A 12,254-nucleotide genomic window follows, 5' to 3' on the forward strand; every position below is an offset into this window, starting at 1 on the left:
TTCAAATTACCACTGTCCACGGCATAACTATGATATCATCATTGTCTTCTGCAAACCAGACATTTAGAGCTACATTTAAGAACTTTGAATTAAATATAAATCTAATCTACAAATGCTCTCTTGGTATTGCACTGAGTTCTAACATAATTTTTATCATATTTTTCATGAATTCTCTTAAAATATTCATTATCACTACTTCCCATCAGCCATCACAGTAATTCTTACAATACTACTAATTCAATCTATATAATTTGTAAGTTCCTTATTATACTGCCCTATATACATTTCATAGTGTGCTGATGTTTAGGGAGGTGCATTAATATTCCAGCATATAAGTAGGCTCTAGTAGTTTTAGGGCTGTTCAAACAAGGGGTTTTTGCCAAAGAGCTTAGTTACTTTGAAATGTTCCGAAGACACATTTGTCACTGATTTGGAGTAAGTTACATTGGAGTAGCGAGTATGTCAGTAACTTAAGAACAAGAAGGGTTTGCTTTTTATTACAAAGTCTTTTGAGGTTGTTTGGGAAAGGTGGATAGATCCTGAAGCTCTGTTCATTTCATTCACTAATAGGAAGAGCACATGGGCAGCTACACAGTTAGGGAAAGAGAGATGTGGAAGGTTTTAACTCTGCAATTGTGACACCCTGGGTACAGTGATGTGGACGAGATACACTTCAGGGTATAGAAAAGTTTTAAAATGTTTCTTTGAGTGACATATTTGTGTCATAGATCTTTAAAGACAATTATTTCTATACCTCAGAGCTGCATTGAGGAGTTGTTAAATGTAGAGAATATATACATATTTCTCTCTCTCTCTCTCTATCTATCTATCTATCTATATATATATATATATTCCTTTTATTTAAAATAGGTTTTCTTCTGACTTCTAATAATATTGTTCTATATTGATAGAGGAGTACCTTATTCATCCATCATCAGAGAAGCTTCCTCCTGCAGCATGGGAAAACAAACACAGTGACTTACATCCAGATTTCTCTCTCTCTCTGTCTCTCTCGCTCTCTCTCTCTCTCTCTCTCACACACACACACACACACACACACGCACGCACGCACACACACACACATATACACACATACACACACGCTCATACACACATTCACTCACAGAGAGAGAGACTGAGAGAGTGCATGAGCGAGAGAGAGACAGTAAGAGAGAAAGGGGAGGTAGGCAGAGAGAGACATTTGAACACACAGCTCTAAATGGGATGTCTCCATGTAATCTCTCCCCTTAAAGCTCAAGGAACCCCAGGTCTTTTATGTATACATTATCGATTTCAGTTTATTGCTTTCATGGAACACCTGAGTGTGCTAAGAAGTGGGTTTCTTATTCTTGTTGTCCCTCTTGGGCTCTTTTTCTTCTGTTCTTTTGTCTTGTCCAAATTGATGTGATGGTTTTGTTTTATATTTTATTTTGTTATGTTTTGTTGTTATTTCTTTAGATGTTTGTTTCTAATAAGAGTCAGAAAAGGTGTGGACCCAAATGTCAGGAGATGGAGAAGAAACCAGGAAGAGTAGTGGGGAAAACTGTAATCAGGATATGGGAAAAGAATTTAATTTCAATAAAAGGAACAAAAGATTTTCCCACATGAAAACCTGATTACTTTTCTAATATTTTTAAAATTATAATTTCATCATTTCCTCCTTCATCTTCTCCCTCCAAACCATTCCATGTACCATCTTGTCTTGCTTACTCAAATTCATGGCATTAGAAATATAGAAATAAATTTAGTTTGTAAAATGCTATATGTATGCATACTTTCTGTTATGATCCAGTGGTACTGGATACAAATTGGTTTATTCTTTCCTTGGGAAGTCTATTTCTCCTGTTCTCAGCATTCTTTAGCTTCCTGTAGTTCTTTGTTTAGGGATGAGGCCAGTGACCTTCTGATTCCCATGTTAGTGTGTCTATACCTACCTAACATTCATATAATATGTTTATTGTGTGCATAGATATACACGAATATGTTAGATGACATATTCCCATCTTCTTTAACAATGGTCTTCCCAACAGCCGTAGATTACATAACAAAACTCAACACCAAGCATGAGAAACTCCCTGTGACATGTAATTCAGGTTTTCCAAAAGACTCACACACAAAAACACAATATAGGTTATTATTGATGTCCTTGGTTGTTCCCAGAGTTTAAAAGCAGGTCCCTACTGCTAAAGACATCAGAAACTACACAAACTATTTGCTATTTGCTATTTTGATGTGCAAGTAATGTCACATTATAAAATTACAGTATAGAAATTGTAATTTCCTTAAAAATGATGATACTGGGCTTGGCATGATAACTCAGCACATAAATTGACCTACTAAACACCAGCATAACAAAAGGAACCAGGTGTTCATCTTTAAAGTTCCCAAACAGAACACAGGTTAATAGTTTATATGCTAGTTGAAGTAATTATTCCTTGTTTTATATAATTATTGAATTAGAACGAGAACATTCAATAAGCATAGCTTCTGATTATTTTACTTATAATTATTTTGCATATGGTGTTTAATATGTCATATCTTTTTAGCTCATTCTAGATTTTCTTTTTTCAATATATTTTTATTTAAATTGGAAACATGCTTGTTTCACATGTCAATTCTAGCTCCCTCTCCCACGCCTTGCCCCTCTACCAGCACCCTAACCCCCCACCCAAAAGATTCCCATTCGTACAACAAGGATGTGTGTTCCACTGTGTTCCTAGCAGCACTAGCAAGATCCTGGAAGCAAACTATATGCCCCACAACTGAAGAATGGATAGAGAAAATGTGATACATTTACACAATGGAGTACTACTCGATGGGAAAAAAACAATGGAATCTAGAAATTTGCAGGCAAATGGATGGCACTAAAAGAAACTATTCTGAGTGAGGTAACCCAGTCACAAAAAGACAAACATGATATGTACTCACTGATATATGGATTTTAGACATGGATCAGGGGAGTGCCACCCTACAATCCCATTGCCACTGAGTCTGGGAAACAGGGAGGTTCCCAAGAGATATATGCAGGTTACCCAAGAGAAGGGGAATGAATCAAGATCTCCTGAGCAGATTGGGAACATGGGGGGAGGGGGGAGGGAACTGGGACAAAGAGAGGGGGAGAAGAAGGGAGGAGCAGCAGATATGGGGGAACAGTAAGGTTGAGTCGGGGGAAGATTGGAAGAGACCAGGATGAGAGATACTATAATAGAGGGGGTCATTATAGGTTTGAGGAGAGAGTTAGCACTAGCGGGATTTCCAGAGATCTACAAGTATGACTCCAAATAAGCAATAATGGAGAGACTACCTTTATTGCCCCTCCCTGATAATGAGATTGATGACTACCATATATGCCATCCTAGAACCTTCATCCAGTAACTGATGGAAGCAGAGGCAGAAACCCACAGCTAATCACTCAGATGAACTCTGGGAACACAGTGACAGAATGGGAGGAGTGATGAGCCAAGGGGTCAAGACCTAAAAGTTTTCTAGTGGTGTGTTTCTCTGAGTCTTAATTCTAGAATCATCATTCTAAATTGAGATAGTGGAATTTCTTTCCTTATTGGTATCCTTTCTGTTTCTTGCTCTTTTCTAAGTTCTCAAGGTAAGACTTCAAGCATCATAATTAATAAGAGTGAGAAAAGTGCATATAATTGTGTCATTACTGATTTTAAGACAATAATTTTAGCTTCATCTATTTAGAGTATGCTTTCTTAAAATCTTGTCACATTTAAATTTATTATTTTGAGGTTCATACTTTCTATTTCAAGTTTTTCTGTAAGTTTTGCATGAACAAATGTTGCCTCTTGTCAAAGACCTTTCCTGCATTTAATGAGAGCCTGTGGTTTCTGTTCCTTAGGCTATGTATGGCCTGTGATATATTTATTTGTCTTTTATTCTTTCGATATGATCAACTTTGTTAATTTTATATAAGTATTTCAATTTTTTTCAAATATGTTGTGAAGATATTCTGTTTCTATGCTTATCAAGGAAAAAGGCCTGTGGATTTTACTTTTTAGTACTGTGCGCTCCTTGGGGTCGTGGTATATGGATCATATTGTCTTGATAGTTATACTTTATTGGTATTCCTGTTTCCATTTGTGGAAAACTTCAAGGAGCATGCGTGTCTGTTCTTTTTTAAAATGCCTGTTAGAATTTGGCTGTGAGTTAATTTGGTTCAGAACTTTCTTTGTTTGGAGGAGTAATTCCTCCAATTTTATTGTGTATTGTAGTTTTGCTTGAATGCCATAGAGCTTTGTGATTTAATTATGGGAGGTTGTGTGCATAAATACTAGTCACTTTCATCATTATTTTCTTTCTCTAATGGGTGTACACTTGTAACATCTGTTTTAAAATGTCCTCTCAACTTCATTGATATCTGTTCTGTTTTATCTTCCCTCAACCATAATTGTATTAAGTCTCTCACTCTTTCCTTTGCTTAATTAAGAATTGTGATCTTGTTTGTTTTCAAAGAATCAACCCTGTGATCTTTCATGTTCTTTCTATGGCATTTACTGAAATTTGTTTTTTTCTAGCTTTGTTTTGAATTGGTTTGTTCTTCCTTCTATAACCCCTTGAAGTATACCACAGAGCTATCTATTTGAGATGTGCCAATATATAAAATTTTTAATACAAAATATTTTCATTTTATTCTTTCCCTTCTCCCAGATTCTCTTCCCAGTTTTACTTAGCCAATTTCATATTCTTTCTATTAAAAAGAACACAAATCAAGCAAAACTAAGACAAAAGATGCACAAAAATACAAGTTCTTTAAGCTATGAAATTTTCTCTTACAAAAGCCTTTCCTGTGTTCCAACAAGTTTGATAATTTTTACTTTCAGTTTTATTTAATTCTATGTTGTAAATAATCATCCATGATTTATTCAATAACCCATTAATGAATATTCAAGCGTGTGTTGTTTGGTTCCTGTCTATTTGCATCATAATTGTAATTTTTCTTACTCTTACTTTCCAGTTTATCCCCCATTACCTAATAAGCTGCAAGAAATCTTTCAATGCACCTTTCACCCTGTGAAGATCTGAATTACAAACTAAAATATGAACAGTTAGAAAATAGGATGTGGAGAAAACTGTGTACCCACAGCCAGTGGATAGAATGTTCTGTTGCTGTCTGCCTAGTCCTTTTGACTCTGAATTGTCTTCCTTGACTTTTGATTTGAGCTGCAAATAAGTGTAGAGGGCAAAAGACATCCTTTATTATTGTATCTGAATTTATGTGTTCCTTTAAGGCCGTAAGTGTCTGTTTTGTGAAAATTTGACCACAACATTTATTGAATACATAATTGTTATATTTTCATGAAATGTTCCATTTACTAATATTTAGTGACTTTATTTTATTACTAATTTTGGGAGCAAACTCCACTTTATCATATATGAGGATACTTCTTTACAAATTTTGTTTTATTTATTTTTGTGTGTTTTTGGCTTCTGTTTCCTTGGTATATTGACCCTTACCTTTTGTTAATTCATCTTTTCAACAGTCATGTTGATTAGATTTTATTTGTTTGACACTCATTTTGCATATCAAATTTATTAGAGGTTTTACTGGATGAGAAACTTTAAATGAAGTTTTAGTTTTGGATTGACTAGCTTATTTGACCTCTAATATTTAACTTCATAACTAACGTACATAAGACATTTTGAAAATAATAACTACAAATATAATGTGCAAAGGAAGAATGGCTGTCAAATAAATTTTGAGACCATTTCAGGATTATCCCTTTATTTAATTGTTTCATTGAGCTTTTATATCACAGTGTGCATTTACTCTTGTACATGTGATTATATAATTACATGTGGCATATTAAACAATACAAAAAATATTTTAATCAAAATAATCTTAAGACACTAACATGATTTAAAAAACAACAATTAGGATCATTTCAATGATTTCTCTTCATGCTGTTCTTTCAGTGAGCAAGACTATTATCTGAAGAATTATATTTATGAGACATAAAGCTGAAGCAAATTAAATACTAATTAGAGACATAAATTATGCATTCTGTTACTCCTGAAATCTCAGAAGATATTCAGGGTAATACAAATAACCTTTAAGCCAGGAATGATGGCATAATAATATAAACCCTGTACTCAGGATACTGAGGCAGGAGGATCATGAGGTCCAGTCTAGTTTGGGATTAAGTATTTGTCTCAGTTAATTTTAATTAACAAAAAACATAAACTGAATTTATTACTGTAATACCAACATTGTTTAAGTATGTTGGATTAATAATAGTGGTTATTAATTGCAAAGTAAATCCCCTCTCCATTTTCACTGAGATTTAAAAAGAAAGCAAAATTTAGAACATCAGATAAGATAATCACACAGAAATGTTATACTGTGATAAGAGTAGAGAAGTATGTATGAGAAATAGGAAGGGAAAGTTGTGTTGTATTAGGGGTTTGAAGAAAGTTTTCTGTCATATGACAATGATGTTAGAATGACAGAGATTAGAATGAAAAGTGGTATAAATTGGAGACACTGAGGAAATCCAGAACAAGAATTCTGAGCATAATGGTAGGGCCAAACCTCTGCTGATAATCTACATTCATAGACAAGGCCTTCATGTCCAATCAGGCATTACCAAAGGTTTTGCATCTTCACAAGTGTACCTGGGTAGGAAGGCCCTTGACAATGAATATGCCTATAACCAACAAGGAAACTACCTTTACTGCCTACTATATGTTATTACATTTGTTTTCATGTTCACATTAGTGCTTTTAGGTCTCAAACCATAAAACAACCTCTGGATGAAAAAAGTAACCTGCTGGCTCATTGACAACATTACTTTCATGCCCTTCATTTAAAAATGAATGAATATTTTGTAGGCTAATGAATCCTGCTGCTGATTTTTCACTCATATGACAAGAATTCCTCCATAATCCTGTTCCCATTCACCAACTACCCAATTTAAAGCAATTAAATCAAGTTTTAAAAGATATTCTGGGTTAAATAGTACCAGAATGCTATAGAGCTAATTGATGTCTCATGCCTAAAACCCCAGAAAAGTAAAGTTAAGTTGTTTCCCTCAAGATGCCCCAATGAGTTGTTCACAATTGCAAGCATATTTTAGCTTATTTGCTTTCGGTTATGAACAGGACAATTTCTATAACAAATTTTCTGACTGCTATACAATCAAGGAACCATTTTATTTGGGAATTACCTGACAAGTAAGTGGAAAATAGCCTCACTTCATCCAAATCACTTATTAAAGTGAAAAATCTGTTTTCCTGCTATTATCAGAAAAAAGAATAAACATTCTGACAGTTGACTTGACTGGCAATAAATATGTTTTGTTTCTTTTTTTATTCCAGCTTCATTATTTCCCATGGAGATGGATTCCAGAGTGACAGGTTGTGTTGAATCTAGTTCAGCTGCACTGACTTACTGACTTATGCAATGTATTAAATGTTTCCCAAATGATGAGAAAGAACAGAAATAAATAAGACAAGGTATGATGCACTACAGAAACACTTGAAGTATGGATGAGGATTCTTGGTACTTGAGGATAAAGCAGTTTTGATAGTCCACTGAAAATGCCTCAGATGTTCATCATTCTTGTTTGGTGATCTGTCTCCCTAACCTGCCACTGCTTATTAATAGCAACAAGCATTTAAAGTCTTCCAGCCCTACATCCTGTATCTTATCACAGCATCTCCTCACATTCTTCCTGAGAACATAATGTGGAGGAAACCATTATATGATTTAACATAGATAATTGGTAGAGGGTTCTGAGTGACCTTGATCCTGCTCCAGCTTAAATCTGTCAGCCAACTCAGCATATTCTAGCAGATCCCTAGTTTGTTAAATATTCTTGACAGGACTTCACAAATAGTATTTTTCTTTTTAATTCGAAAAGTTTAAACAGCTTGACATTTTAGAGGTTATCACTTTCCTTGCTTGCATAATTATTACCAGTGTCAATAAGTATTCGTTAATGTGTGTACTAACAATAGAAATGGTAGGGATTTGTCTCCTACAAAGTTATTTCAGTATATTTTTAAAAATAAATCACAATAGAATAAAAGGTAGGTGATGTAATTATTGCTTGCATTTTTAACTTTAATTATTATTCTATGCTTATTCCTCTGTAATACATGATAAAGCTTAGATAAAATTGTGGTTAAAGGTCTGAATTTAGGGGAAAAAAAGATAAAGTAGTAAAAATTTGCAGGAGTTTGCTTCCTTTCTATCATGAGACAGGGACAATTTCAGATTAAAATCACACAGCAAGGAAGTTGTACCTATGAACTCTCAGCAGTTGTGAAGTTCAACTAGAACATGAACTTCAAGCTTGAGAAAATCTCAGTGTGGAAAGGAGAGGTGGGAATGAGAACCCATGGCCTTCTAAGGAGCTGTTGACAATTAATAGCAACTGAGAGAGGGAGAGTGCATTTTCTTTCACCTTGAGGACCCCATTACATCAATCCTCCTCTAATGAATGGTCTCACACACAAGAACATAAGAGAAGCACAAACTAACATCATATATTTTTTAAAGAGATATATCACAATATTGGATGGGTAAGGAAGGAGTCAGGTATGGATTGAGTTGGGGAGTGGGTGGATATGATAAAAATACTTTGTATAGCATTTTCAGATCACTAAAGAAGGAATGAGAAAAGGTAAGGTAACATTCAGAGTAGAAAGAAGCAAATCAGTTTAGAACAATGTCTAGTTCCTCACCCATGATGGAACCATGATCCATCATAATAACAGCAATTTCGTAGCTCTTAAGATCATCAGAAGTGTGAGAAAAAATGGCAGTTACACTACTGGAAGACGACGAATGTTTAAAAGTCTATTAATTGTGTTTAATCACATATGTTGGGGAATTACCTAAAGCCTATACAATGGATATGAATATAGGAATTTTGATCTTTTGATACGTAAAGAATGTGTTCTTTTTTTCCATTGGTTCTTTTTGGAATGTTTTCATTTAAATTAGAAACATGAATATGTAAATGCCAGCTCCCTTTCCCACCCATCCTCCTTTGTCCCTCCACCAGCCCCCCAGCCCACCTCTCAATCCCCACATCATTCCCCCGTGGGACTAGACTAGACCAGCTGCCTGTGCTTGGGGTCTACCGCTGCGTTTTCCATTCCAGCGGCAGGAACCAAGTCACCATAGTCCCCTGCTCCACCCACTGGGCCAGAACCAGGTCCCATTTCGGGACCTCCTGCCTGGACCTGGGCTCTGCTACTGAGGCTTCCATCCTGGGGGAGGTGGCAGGATTCAAGGTACCATAGGTTCCTGATCTACCAATGGAACTAGGACTAGACCAGCTCCCTGTGCTTGGGGTCTGCTGCTGCATCGTTCATCCCAGTGGCGGGAACCAACGCACCTTACTCTCCTGCTCCACCCACAGGTCCAGGTAAACCAGGGCCCATTTCTGAGAGGCCTGCCAGTGCGTGGGGGATGCCATGGTGGCTTCCATCCCAGAGGCAGGAGGCAAGGCACCCCAGCAGCTTAATCTCTGGTTCTACCTACAGGACTAGACCGGGTGCCTGTGCTTGGAGTCTACCACTGTGGCTTCCATCCCAGTGTTGGGAACCAAGGCACCATAGTCCCCTGCTCCACCCATTGAACCAGGTAAACCAGTTCCCATTTCCGGACGACCTGCCTGGACCTTGGCTCTGCCACTGAGGCTTCCATCCTGGTGGAGGCAGCAGGAGCCAAGGTACCATAGTTTCCTACTCCACCCACAGAACTAGAACTAGAACTGCTGTAGGTACTTGGGGACTGTCACTGTGGCTTCCATCCCAGAGGGAGGAGCAAACTCACCCCAGCATCCTAGTCTCCTGCTCCACCCACGTGACTAAGACTATCAGGGCCTGTCTCCAGGCCACACTCCTGGATCCACACTTCCATCCATGCCAGTGGGATCCAAAGCACCCCAGCATCCTACTCCATTTCTCCACCTACGAGACCAGGAAATGGAGAGCAACCACCACAGTGAACTTGCCTACACCCACCAGAAGGGAACCCTGGTCCCACATGCACCAGGAGAGGAAGAGGTACCCTCTGGAACCCACTACAAGAACGAAAGGGACGAAGAAAATATAAAAACACAAGGAGCAATAGAAAAACCAATATGATTCAGCCAGAGTCCAGAGACCCTACACCAACAAGACTGGTACACCCCAACACAAATGAACCAGAAGAGAATTGCATAAAGGCCCTGAAAGAGGATATGAGAAACCCACCTCAAAGGGCCAGGAAACATATTCAACAAAACAATAGAAGACAACTTTCCCAACCTAAAGAAAGACATGTCAATGAAGGTGCAAGAAGCTTACAGAACACCAAATAGAATGGACCCCCCAAAAGTCCCCACAACACGTAATAATCAAGACCCCAAACATACAGAATAAAGAAAGAATATTAAGAGCAGCTAGGGAAAAAGGCCAAGTTACATATAAAGGCAAACCTATCAGAATTATACCTGATTTCTCCATAGAAACTATGAAAGCCAGAAGGTCCTGGAAAGATATTCTACCAACATTAAGAAACCACGGATGCCAGCCAAGACTGCTATACCCAGCAAAGCTTTCAATCAATATAGACGGAGAAAACAAGAATGAACTATCAATGGTCATTAATTTCTCTCAAGACTAATGGTCTTAACTTGCCCATAAAAAGACACAGGTTAACAGAATGGCTTGGAAAACAGAATCCATCCTTCTGCTACATATAGGAAACACACCTCGGCTTCAAAGACAGACGTTATTTCAGAGTTAAGGGTTGGGAAAAGATTTTCCAACCAAATGGACCCAAGAAACAAGTGGGAGTAGCAATCCTATTATCTAACAAATTAGACTTTAAACTAAAATTAATCAAAAGAGATGAAGAAGGCCACTTCATGTTCATCACAGGAGAAATCAACCAAAATGCAGTCTCAATTCTGAACATCTATGCCCCAAATAGAGAGCCATCCATGTTTGTAAAATAAACATTATTAAACTCAACCTCACACCCTTGTAGTGGGGGACTTCAACACCCCACTCTCACCACTAGGCAGGACCACAGAAACTTAACAAGGATAGGAAGGACATAATAGATGTTATGATCCAATTGGGTTTAACAGATATCTATAGAAGACTCCATGCAAACACAAAAGAATATACCTTCTTCTCAGCTACACATGGAATCTTCTCAAAAATTGACCACATACTTTGCAACATAGCAAACTTCAACAGGTACAAAAAATTGGAATAACTCCTTGTATTTTATCAGACCATCATGCCTTAAAGTTGGAATTCAACAATAACACAAATCTCAGAAACCCTGCAAACTCATGGAAATTGAATAATTCACAATTGCACCAGCCCTGGGTCAAAGAAGAAATAAAAATAGAAATTAAAGACTTCCTAGAGTTCAATGAGAATGAAGACACAATATGTGCAAACTTATGGAACACTTTGAAAGCAATGCTAAGAGAAAAGTTCATAGCACTAAGTGACGAAACTGAAGAATAGTCACACTAGAGGATTAACAGTACAAATGAAAGCTCTAGAACAAAAGGAAGCAAACTCATCCCACAGGAGCAGACACCAAGAAATAAGTAAATTGAGGGCAGAAATCAATAAAGTAGAAACTAGGAAAACCATACAAAGAATCAATTTACCAAAGAGTTGCTTCTTGGAGAAAATCAACAGGATAGATAAACCTTTATCCAAACGTACCAAACAGGGGAGTATGAAAATGCAAATTAACAAAATCATAAATTAAAAGGAAGACATAACAATGGACTGTGAGGACATCAAGAGAATAATCAGGTCATATTTTGAAAATCTGTACTCCACAAAATTTGAAAATTTAAAGAAAATGGTCAACTTTCTGGATAAATATCATTTACCAAAATAAAATCAAGAAAGATAAGCAACATAAATAATCCTATAATGCCAAAAGAACTAGAAGAAATCATCAAAAGTCTCCCAACCAAAAACAGGTTAGGGTCAGATGGCTTCAGTACAGAATTTTACCAGAAATTCAAAGAACAGTTTCTACCAATTCTCCTCAAAGTATTCCACACAGTAGTAGCAGAAGGGTCTTTGCCAAATTCTTTTTATGAGGCTTCAATAACATTGATAACCAAGCCACACAAAGACACATCTAAGAAAGAGGACTTGAGCCCAATATCCCTCATGAACATTGAAGTAAAAATACTAAATAAAATACTGTAAGTCAATTCCTTCCGCATAGGGGATATCTAGAGTCTATCATTTCACTCAGG

This window comes from Mesocricetus auratus, unplaced genomic scaffold, assembly GCF_017639785.1.
Source record: "Mesocricetus auratus isolate SY011 unplaced genomic scaffold, BCM_Maur_2.0 Super-Scaffold_6730, whole genome shotgun sequence".
Classification (NCBI taxonomy): Eukaryota; Metazoa; Chordata; class Mammalia; order Rodentia; family Cricetidae; genus Mesocricetus; species Mesocricetus auratus.